General features: G+C 35.2%; 1 long non-coding RNA gene across 1 annotated transcript; it reads left to right on the top strand.

Annotated features, from left to right (window-relative positions):
* Window positions 1-1,854: 1,854 nt before the first annotated feature.
* On the top strand, window positions 1,855-4,286 carry LOC134275273 (uncharacterized). Its single transcript, XR_009993789.1, has 3 exons — window positions 1,855-1,964; window positions 2,577-2,702; window positions 4,209-4,286. It is a non-coding gene; the product is annotated as an uncharacterized LOC134275273 (long non-coding RNA).
* Window positions 4,287-8,163: the final 3,877 nt, after the last annotated feature.

Genomic DNA, 8,163 nt, shown 5'->3' on the forward strand with positions numbered 1-8,163 from the left:
GCTGACCTCCCCCCCCCTCTTTTTTTCACCTGAAAATGTTGTTTTAGGGAGTGGGGTTTATACGCATGTACTATTTATTGGTGTTTTATTTTTTCCGTTAGATTAATACACACAATGCTCTATAGTAATTATAGATCATGCGTTTGCGGTTATTTGTGTTAAATTGTATATAACTATGCTGGTAATTTATTTATTTACTTAAAATATCTAGGATATAGAGAAAAAAAAAACCTTGTAATAAAAAGAGTTGTTTCCTTTGCTAATTACATAATGATAAGCGTACAGTTAGTGTTGAAAAGTTTTGTTTACGCTTTTAATGCGTTTTATTAAAAGAATTTACACCTTTTGGACATTGTAAACTGTAGGTATCTCGTTTCCTTGTACATGTAAAAAAAAAAAAGCAAGATGTTGGAAGATACACTGTTTGTGTGTAGTTTTGGAAGGGGAGGGGGGTAGTTTACATTTTCAGGCAAAGAGCTGGGATTGATATACGGGAAATATATACCTTACATGCTTGGCGGATGCAGTGTTTCGGAGCGTCTGCTTTAGAGTCGCGGTGTAATGAACTACATGTAATCCTTACACCGCGGTTCGAATCCTATTGTTGAGCGTGGGACCGGTCCTTCGAATGAGACCGTATAAACCGAGGCTCCGTGTTACAGTAGGTGCTGGCATGAAAAAGATCCCCCACTGCTCAAAAGCCGTTAATCGAGCATGGAACAATTTTTTTTCTCTTTACCGTCAACTTGTGGCAAATGCTTATTTATAGTTGAAAGAAAATTTAAGGAAACTGATTAATATCAGTTGTTACAACTTGTTTCCGAATCCTGTATGTATTATCTACTGTGTATATATGATGTCTAATTTAAATGAAAAAAAAAGTTTTAACTAAGTTGTAGCGTATGGCAAGCCCTTTTACTATTTATTCGGAAAATAAATTTCATCTGAAAATTACAGAGATATCTCTCATTTTAGAGAGATATCTCTTAAAAATTAGAGATGTCTCTCAACTTAAAGAGATATCTCTTATTCTTAAGAGATATCTCTATAAGAAAGAGATATCTCTTAAAGTTAGAGAGATATCTCTTATACTTAGAGAGATATCTCTTTTTCTTTGAGAGATATCTCTTTAACGTTCAGAGATATCTCTTTCGTGATAAAAGCTATCTCTGAACGTTAAAGAGATATCTCTGATTGTTAAAGAGATATCTCTTTCAACTAAAGAGATATCTCTTTCACCTAGAGAGATATCTCTTTCACTTAGAGAGATATCTTTCCAAGTTTAAGAGATATCTCTTTAAGTAAAAGAGATATCTCTCTAAGTTTATCTTAAGAGATATCTCTCAAAGTGAAAGAGATATCTTTCAAAAGGGTCTAAAAGAGATATCTCTGAAGCAAAAAGAGATATCTCTTTATTGCAAAGAGATATCTCTCTTCATTATGTTTATTTAAATTCCATTTGAAATGACTTCTCCCTTTACCGGAAGTAAACTTTTTATTTATTATTTCAAAAGCTGAGAAAATTCGGTCCAGAGTCTGTAAGTCTCGTCACGTGACTTGCGAGATTTTACGATAATTTTCACTTCAGCATGTTTCTGGTTTACATACAACTTTCAGGGGAAAATTAAGTAGTTTTACAAAGCCGAAGGGTTGTCCGACTTACGATGTTTTAATATTATGCCATAAGAAATTGGGTGCGAGCGTATTTCGATCGAAACACAGGTAAACAAATCAAACAATGACAAATGTCAGTGTCATCCATTTCTTGTTTATTTTGAGTTAAAATGAAGTGTTTTATTCTTAACCGAATGAAACAGTTTCGAAATTATCTTTTGCCTTAATTTTTTAACAGATTTCTATTGAATCTGAGATGTTATTTTCAGCTGATTATAGAGGAGGAGTTTTGTCATTGATGGGTACCAACGTCATATTTATGATATTGTGGCTGCATCACTTTTGTTTGGGTAATTTTTTAATATACTTTTTTCCAGTAAATTTTAACCTGCTTTGTATCAGTGGATTATTTTTTTGAGCATTTAATGCTTGTAGCAATTTAGATCTATTTCACAAGGATAAGATGTTCATATATTTAGCCATCTCTCTGCATAAAATAAAATTTAGATGACCATATTTCTCACTTTAGAGAGTATGTACCCTGTTTATAGAACATGGTTTATGGATTTTTCTGTCTGTTCAAAATCGCCTGCATGGCACAGTGGTTAGAGTGTCTGCTCTAGTAGACTTGCGAAATAAGGTGATGATCCTTACATCATGAGTTTGAATCCCACTGTGGGATGTGGAGACCTGTCGTTGGGATGTTACAGTATAACCATGGCCCCTTGTTGCAGTAGGTCAGGTGTTGGCACAAAAAAAGATCCCTTCCTGCTCAATCAGTCAATGGCCCTGAGTGCTGAGTATAGGACAAAATTTTTAGCTCTCCAGTCTCCACTGGTGTTTCCATATAATGAAAAATTCTTGAGAGGAACTATAAACAATATACAATCAATCAATCAATCTGTCTGTTCAATTTATTCACTGATATTACACAACTGTATACACTAAAACTTAATTTATAGCAGAGGTACAAGAGAACCAGGAACACAGATAAAAGATGCAGTTGCTAAGAGATCCAAAGTCAGCAGCACCTAAGACTAAACTGACTCTGAATTATCAGCATCCAAAACAATGCAAATCAAATACAGGTATGAAATTGATGCAACAAAATAAGTTATAAGACAAATATATAAATTTATTTTTTATAAGACATAGCATATCAAAATGACTAATATACTAGTCATTAACTGGCCAGCTTAAAAAATATATTTGTTTTATGTACTACTACCCACTTTTATCAAGGTTGGTAGGTAGGTCGGTAGGTACCGAAAGTTTTTTATGCCCCGCCATGATAATGGCCTGGGCTTATAGTGTTTGTCATGTCTGTCTTCTGTCTTTCTATCCTGCGTCACACTTTGCGTTAAGCTCAGTTCAAAGCCTAGTTTCAAAGAAACTATACAGGATATTTCATCAAACTTTGCTGATAGATATTGATAAGAGCTATGCAACTGCATCAACATTTTTTGTCCTTGACCTGTCCTTTCACCTTGACCTCACTTTTCTTAAATTAGTGTTTAGTTCTGTTTTAAACATACCATTCAAGATGGTGTTGCAGCAAAACTCGGTTATAACGAAGTTGCTGGGACCTATGAAATTACTTCGCTATATCCATAATTCATTATAATCGTATAAGAAATTCATTGAAATTTTATAGCTTGGAATCCAAGATGACTTCCCTATACCCGTGAATTCGCAATATTCGTGTTCATACTAAACGAGATTTACTGTATCAAACTTACCATACTGATGAGAGCTTTTCAACTGAAACAAACATTTTTTGACCTTGGCCTTTCTTTTGACCTTGACCTCAATTTTCCTAAATTAATGTCAAACTTCATATGGTGATACATTCTGATGTAAGCAATTCAACTGCATCAACTTGACCTTGACCTTTTATTTGACCTTGACCTTGCATCTCTGAAATTAGTGTCAAACTTCATTTGCTGATACATACAGATGTAAGCAATTCAACTGTAACATTTTTCAAGATGAGCATTCCTGTCCTGTGGACATATTTCTAGTTTTTTTTTATGCCTTACAGTATTGAATAAATTGATAACTGTCATATTTAAAACCACAGACTCAGAAATCTGTTAATGTTTTCATTTAGTTAGAAAGACTTTGTATTTATAAATTAAAAAGCATCCTAAAAAAATATGATACCTTATCTTTAAAACATCTATGGAAATTAAGGGGGGGGGTAAAATATTTAAAGTGCCCCCAAAAAATGATTTCAAATTGGTAGGGGCTATTTTAACAGGTCGGTCAGAGTACATCAAACAAATCATTATTTATTGTTGGCCTAGGAAGGATACCCTAAATATGAAAAAGCAACAAATATTTTAAAATAAAAAAATTTTAAATGAAAATAATTTTTATGTATAAAAAGACAATTTTTATTCTGATTTTCTTGTAAAATCATTGATAAAATTTAATGAAGAAAGCTAAGATTTGTATCAAATAAATGGGTATTTGTAAGATTTATAACTCATTATTTGTCAGGCACCTTAGTCCTACATTATTATCAGTTGCACTTACAACTATGCCTATGTAATAATTCAAATGACATGTTAAAGAAGCTTGCTAAATTACAGGTTTTGTCTGTACATCTGGCAATCTTAGGACAATACTGGATGGTTTTAATTAAGAACTGATCCAGCAAGAAGACCAGCCACGTGCCTCACCTGTCATTACATTATTAAAGGTAAGTGTCCTATAAGCAAAGAATCTGACAAAGCAAAACCTTCATCTTAAAAGATTTACATTTAATACGTATTTGATTGGTAGTTTTAATTATTTTTTTTCTTCTACGAAGCATTTTATTTAGCATTTCTGAGTACTGGTATATGAATGCCATACTTTCCAAAACTTTTTTTAAAATGCTTTATTTTGAAGCTTTTTCTATATTCATATATACACTGTACAAACACAAGACAATTTTCACCCACTCACCACCACAATTGCACACACTCACACAGTGCACTTTCTAAACTGAAAAATAATGAGATGTTTGTAAAACACTTATGCCCTCCTCCCCCCACATTGGAATTTTTATCTAAGTCCAAAAGGGCATAACTCTGTCAAAAATGGTGCGATCATATTAAAAAGAGAACTTGACCTAGATATTCATCTGATAAATCTGTATACTAAATTGCATTTCACTATGTGCAACCTCTGCAAAGGAAATGAACGGAAACTGCAAGTAATTGGAATTTTTCTAAATCCAAGGGGCATAACTGTCAAAAATGGCGCGATGATCTTACCCAAAACTGAACTTGACCTAGATATTCATCTGATATTTACCTGTAAGGCTGAATACCAAATTTCATTTCAGTGCAATGGTTGTGAAGAAAATGAATGGAAACTAAATGGACTGACAGACAGCAGCAAAGCAATATGCCCTCCTTTCTTCGAAGGGGGGCATAATATAAATGTACATATATGTAAACATATGAGAGTTAAACATACAATTTATCCAAAAACAAAACAGATGTACCAAAATGTGTAGATATAAATTAACAAAAAAGTACAATTTTGATTTTTTCATCACTTGTTGTACACATCATACAGGACCCATTTACTGAGTATTTTGTCCTTACATTGAAAAACTTTTTCACAATAATTTTCTATGTTTCTGTAATACTTGAATAACCTTACTGCATCAATAAATAATGGCTTTCTGTCTTGTGATCTTGAATACGAAATGAACTTTTTTGCAACTACTAAGAGAAAATTTTCTAGCCAACTTCCTTCTATATTACCAAGTAAAACAATTCTTTTGATAGTTTGCAATCTTTTTCTATGACACTAAACCATTGTACAAATTCATTCCAAAATTCAGTAATATTTTAAAATATACACAACCATAAAATAAGTGAATTATTGTCTATTGTTATGTGCCCAGATCGATAGATCCCCGGCGTATATTGTTTTTGTCCTGTCTGTTTGTCTGTTTGTCCTTCTGTCTGTTGTCAACTTTAACCTTCGCCATAACTTTTGAACCATAGGACATAGGGACTTCATATTTGGTATGCATACTCTACTAATAAAGTCCTTTCAAATGACATCAAGGTCAATGACCTTGTGACCTTGACTGTGACCTATATGCTAAAAATAGTTTTTTCCACTGTTTGTCATAACTTTTGAACCATAGGACATACGGACTTCATATTTGGTATACTTACTCCATTTATAAAGTCCTTTCAAATGACATCAAGGTGAATGACCTTGTGACGTTGACTGTGACCTATATGCTAAAAATATTTTTTTTCCACTGTTTGTCATAACTTTTGAACCATAGGAGATAGGGACTTCATATTTGATATACTTACTCCATTAATAAAGTCCTTTCAAATGACATCAAGGTCAATGATCTTGTGGCCTTGACTGTGACCTATATGCTAAAAATAGCTTTTTACACTTTTTACCTTAACTTTTTAACCATAGGAGATAGGAAATTCATATTTGGTATGCATACTCCACCGATTAAGTTCTTTCCAACGACACCAAGGTCAATGAACTTGTGACCTTGCCTGTGACCAATATGCTAAAAATAGATTTTTAGGTCACCTGAGTGAACTCAGGTGACCTATTGCTATCCGTTTTCGTCCGTCGTCGTGCGTTGTGCGTTAACTTTTGAACATTTTCAGCTTCTTCTCTGCAACCACTGAACCAATTTCAACCAAATTTGGCATAAAGCATCTGTGGGTGAAGTGGAACAGAAATTATGAAATTCATGATACCTGCCCCCCTGGGGCCGGAGGGGTGAGGCCAAAACCACTAAAATTAATGCAATCTTTAAAAATCTTCTTCTTTACTCCTGAATTATAATCAGCATTAAGTCCTCTACCAAAATTGTGAAATTTATGGCCCTGGGGTCAGGGGTTCTAGTGCTAGGGCGGGGCTAAATAAGTATATAGTGAAAATGCATTATTTCTTTGAAAATCTTCTTCTCTGCTCCTGGGTATTAAATAAACCAACTAAGAACATAGTTATGATTAGCAAGAGTGCCTCTACGAAAATTGTGAATTTTATGGTCCCAGGGTCAGGGGTTCTGGTGTTAGGGCGGGGCTCTATTGATTATATAGTGAAAATACATGAATTCTTTGAAAATCTTCTTCTCTGCTCCTGGGTATTAAATAAACCAACTGAGAACATAGTTATGATTAGCAAGAGTGCCTCTACGAAAATTGTGAATTTTATGGTCCCAGGGTCAGGGGTTCTGGTGTTAGGGCGGGGCTCTATTGATTATATGGTGAAAATACATGAATTCTTTGAAAATCTTCTTCTCTGCTCCTAGGTATTAAATAAACTAATTAAGTGCATAGTTATGATAAGCAAGAGTGCCTCAACCAAAATTGTGAATTTTATGGTCCCAGGGTCAGGGGTTCTGGTGTTAGGGCGGGGCTCTATTGATTATACATGTATAGTGAAAATTCATTAAATCTTTCAAAATTTTCTTCTCTGTCTCTGGGTATGAAGCAGATGAACTACCTATATAGTTATGATTAGCAAGGGCCCTAATCTTGCAGAGTTGTGAATTTCAAGGCCCCAGGGTCAGGGGTGTGGGGGGGGGGTTACTTATATACTGAAAAAATGAATTAATTGTTTGAAATCTGCTGCTTTGTATTTATAAAACATTTATTTTTTGAAAGGCAATTTTAAGGGTGCCTTTTTAAAATTTGTGCAATGTGTGGACCTAGGGTCAGGGGTTTATGGCACAGTGTTAGGGGCACTACTGATTATTGCTGAATATTACTGATTAGTTGGAATGCATTTTTGTTCCCCTACCCTGTGTATGGGTATTCAGTAACCAAGCTAAGCAACTGCTAAGTGTATTTTTATGATGATCAATGGCGCCTCTTTCAAAATTGTGAATGCCATATATCATCTGGCTTAAGTTAAAACATGAATCAAATTCAATAACTGGAAAGTTGTTGCATAATTCTCAGGTGACCTATAAGGCCCGTGGGCCTCTTGTTTTGTTCCCCTACCCTGCCTATGGGTATTAAGTAACCAAACTAAGCAACTGCTAAGTGTATAGTTATGATGACCAATGGACTTCCAGCTCTTTCAAAATTGTGAATGCCATAGCATCTGGCTTAAAATATGAATCAAATTCAATCACTGGAAAGTTGTTGCATAATGGTCAGGTGACCTATAAGGCCCATGGGCCTCTTGTTTGAGCTTTGTTGCCGCCGGGCGCATAATGTTCACAAACACATCTGGTTTTTATCCTGTTTCTATACAGTACCGACCACACCCAACCTGACACCCAAGCAGTCCCAGAAAGCAGTCCCCGGGACTGCTTTGGGACCGCTCTGGGACTGCTGTGGGACTGCTCTGGGACCGCTGTGGGACTGCTCTGGGACTGCTGTGGGACTGCTCTAAAAAGCAGACCCAGCACACCCAGCTGTTCCTGGGACTGCTTTCTGGGACTGCTTTGTTCACTCATGTGTGAAAAAAGGTTCTGAGTGACATGATAGCTCCGCCCCCTTGTGTATTCTGAATTTGCAGGCCCCCTGTTGTTTTGTTTACTTGCAGCAGAGA

The sequence above is a fragment of the Saccostrea cucullata genome, unplaced genomic scaffold (assembly GCF_032062105.1).
Source record: "Saccostrea cucullata isolate Sc308-1 unplaced genomic scaffold, CSIRO_AGI_Scuc_v1 ctg754, whole genome shotgun sequence".
Classification (NCBI taxonomy): domain Eukaryota; kingdom Metazoa; phylum Mollusca; class Bivalvia; order Ostreida; family Ostreidae; genus Saccostrea; species Saccostrea cuccullata.